The 3,671-nt window shown below is 43.0% G+C and overlaps 1 pseudogene; it reads right to left on the reverse strand.

The window, feature by feature from the left end:
* Window positions 1–202: 202 nt before the first annotated feature.
* LOC126413617 (5S ribosomal RNA) lies at window positions 203–320 on the reverse strand (annotated as a pseudogene).
* Window positions 321–3,671: the final 3,351 nt, after the last annotated feature.

Raw genomic sequence — 3,671 nt, forward strand, 5'->3', positions numbered from 1 at the left:
ACCACTCCGTCTTCCGGCCACGAGTGGTGTACCGGGTCCATTCGACCGCCGTGTCATCCTCAGGGGAAGATGGGGACAGGAGGGGCGTTGTGTCAGCACACCGCTCTCCCGGTCTTTATGATGGTATTCTTGAACGAAGTCGCTACTATTCGGTGGAGTAGCTCCTCAATTGGCATCACGAGGCTGAGCGCACCCCGAAAAATAGCAACAGCGCATGGCCGCCTGGATGGTCACCTATCCAAGTGCCGACTACGCCCGACAGCGCTTAACTACGGTGATCTCACGGGAACCGGTGTATCCACTGCGGCAAGGCCGTTGCCCACGCCATCTAAGCGCTGTACATAATACATCTGCACTACCCAAGTCCAAGGCCCTCCCTAATACAAACTTCAATTCACATATTCACCTTTTTCCTATTTCTTAAATGGCTACTATTTTAATAACATGGCGGCACGTCTTTATCTACAAGTTAGAGTACATTTAGACTGGTTACCACACTAACGAATGAGCATCTAGCAGTAAAAGTTATGTAGACTCTATTCTAGAGGCTCTTTCTTCTACCTTAGTTAGGAAGCTACACCCTTAGTTACTGACAAGGAACCCCGTCAGGGCGAAGTCACAAGTTCTCTCTTCAGTAATGCTCATTTGAAACTGTTGTGTTACCAATTATGACAGCTAATAACTTACCATGTGCGTCAGGAGGGCGACAGAAAATGAGTTCCAGGAGGTGCAGAGCTCAAACTTCTATGAGATGTGTGTCCTACATTTCACAAAGTGATCATCGTCGACATACAAGAAACGTTCAGAACAAATCATTAACCTGCACTATAAACACTCAATGAAAAATGGTTCATCACACTGACCACAAAGGTTTGCGCCAACAAAATTGAATGGGAACCCCTTGGCAGTTACAAACTGTGCAGGTCGTTCAGCTAGGTATCCACTCTTAACGAATGCATACAGAATCATATTGGTGTTATGTGGTGATGAGAACTGATGGAATGTGATGGCATGCAACCGAACGCGAAAGAGTCTGTCATGGAGCTTATTGTGAAACTGCCTATCATTCAAGGCGCAGCTGCACATAGTGCCATAATATGTTTTCGGAAGAAACAAAGGCCGAATTTTTTCAGTAGTGCCACGTGGTACGAATTACGATGTCACACACTTTTCAGAAACGACAGTCTGCTCTAAAAGAGTACAATTTTCAAACACAAACCAGAAATCGAGAATAAGCAAGTTATTTTTACCAACTTTTGACCAAGTCAGTACCCAGACCATAGCTGCAGATCTCTTATGAACATTTTCCCACTCTTACTTACTGTGACGTAAAAATTCCTTACTGTCCTTGCAAGATCACCGACATTAGAAAGACTTGTAGGGAGCAGAGCACCTCCAACTTCTAGCAGCACAACTGATTACTTCCCAGCCAATTTACCATCCATCTTAATAGCCCCCATCATTGTATACGAATGCGTTAAGGCATTGATGTTAGTTGATTTCGATGAAGCTGTCTTACGACCTCTAATTTCCAGGGTTCCTTTCATATATGTATCCTCTTCAAATCCCGATTAGTCGGAGCTGAGAACAAAATCCTTACTGGGCGATGAAATAAGTTTCTTTACGTAATCGTTAAATTTTTGGGTCGATTCCGCAGTTTGCTTTGCCTGTGAAGTTGAAATTCTGTTTGAAATTTCGTTATGTTACGTCTTCGAGTTCTGTAGTGATGTTAGAAATTATACAACCGTCCACTGCTTCCCTTGAAATCACTGTAATGTATGCTGCGGGTAATTTAATCATGTACAACCTGTAAATAATATCGAGCATTCATCAAACTCGCAAGCAGCAGTTCTCGTAACAAGTACGCCTTGTCCTCCATTAAACATCGGCAGTTTTTCTTGTACACTACACTATCATACTGCTATTGTCATTTTCGAAATCTGTTCATAACTTTTTTTTTTTACTATGCTGCGGATCATGTATCCGTTCCTTGGGCAAAGATTGTCCTCTACTACGTTTCAGTGGAGACAGGATTTGTGGCCTTCTGTCAGACATGGGGCATGAAGTGCATGGCTCGACACCTGTTACATTATTACTTTCACTTATCGACACTATTGTACACCTTATGTACACTGTCCGCACAGTCGAGCATATACGACACCATACATTCCACTGACGGATCTTGCTAGAACGCTAATATTTCATCTGCCACTTCTTTCTAACTCTACGAAATTCCTTGGGGTCCTTTCTGACGAAATGTCGAAAAAAATGTATTCTAATCACTTACACAAGAAGACTTTCTGTCGATGCTATTAGTTTCTTTTTTGTTCCAAGGTAACACCGTGAACAATGAACCATGGACCCTGCCGTTGGTGGGGAGGCTTGCGTGCCTCAGCGATGCAGATGGCGTTACCGTAGGTGCAACCACAACGGGGGGGGGGGGGGGGGGAGGGGGGGTATCTGTTGAGAGGCCCCCTGAAGAGGGGCAGCAGCCTTTTCGGTAGTTGCAGGGGCAACAGTTTAAATGATTGACTAATCTGGCCTTATTACACTAACCAAAACGGCCTTGCTGTGAAGGTACTGCGAACGCCTGAACGCAAGGGGAAACTACACCGTAATTTTTCCCGAGGGCATGCAGTTTTACTGTATGGTTAAATGATGATGGCGTCCTCTTGAGTAAAATATTCTGGAGGTAAAATAGTCCCTCATTCGGATCTGCGGCCGGGGAGAACTCAAGAGGACGTCGTTATCAGGAGAAAGAAAACTGGCGTTCTACGGACTGGAGCGTGGAATGTCAGATCCCTTAATTGGACAGGTAGGTTAGAAAATTTGAAAAGGGAAATGGATAGGTTACAGTTAGATATAGTGGGAATTAGTTAAGTTCGGTGGCAGGAGGAACAAGACATTTCGTCAGGTGAATATAGGGTTATAAATACAAAATCAAATAGGAGTAATGCAGGCGTAGGTTTAATAATGAATAAAAATATAGGACTGCGGGTAAGCTACTATAAACAGAATAGTGAACACCTTTTTGTGGCCAAGATAGACACGAAGCCCACGCCTATTACAGTAGTACAAGTTTATATAGCAATTAGCTCAGCAGATGATGAAGATATTGAGGAAATGTATGGTGAGATAAAAGAAATTATCAAGTAGTGAAGGGAGACGAAAATTTAATAGTCATGGGTGACTGGAATTCGAGAGTAGGCAAAAGGGAGAGACGGAAACATAGTAGCTGAATATGGATTGGGGGTAAAAATGAAAGAGGAAGCCGTCTGGTAGAATTTTGCACAGAGCATGGTTCAATAATCATAAAAGAAGGTTGTATAACGAAAGAATCCTGGAGATACTAAAATATATCAGATAGATTATATAATAGTAAGAAAGAGATTTAGGAACCAGGTTTTAAATTGTAAGACATTCCCAGGGGCAGATGTGGACTCTGACCACAATCTAACGGTTATGAACTGTAGATTAAAACTGAAGAAACTGCAAAAAGGTGGGAATTTAAGGAGATGGGACCTGGATAAACTGACTAAACCAGAGGTTGTACAGAGTTTCAGGGAGAGCATAAGGGAACAATTGACAGGAAATGCGGAAAGAAATACGAACGAAGAAGAATGGGTAGCTGCGAGGGATGAAGTAGTGAACACAGTAGTGGATCAAATAGG

This window comes from Schistocerca serialis, chromosome 7 (assembly GCF_023864345.2).
Source record: "Schistocerca serialis cubense isolate TAMUIC-IGC-003099 chromosome 7, iqSchSeri2.2, whole genome shotgun sequence".
Taxonomy (NCBI): Eukaryota; Metazoa; Arthropoda; class Insecta; order Orthoptera; family Acrididae; genus Schistocerca; species Schistocerca serialis.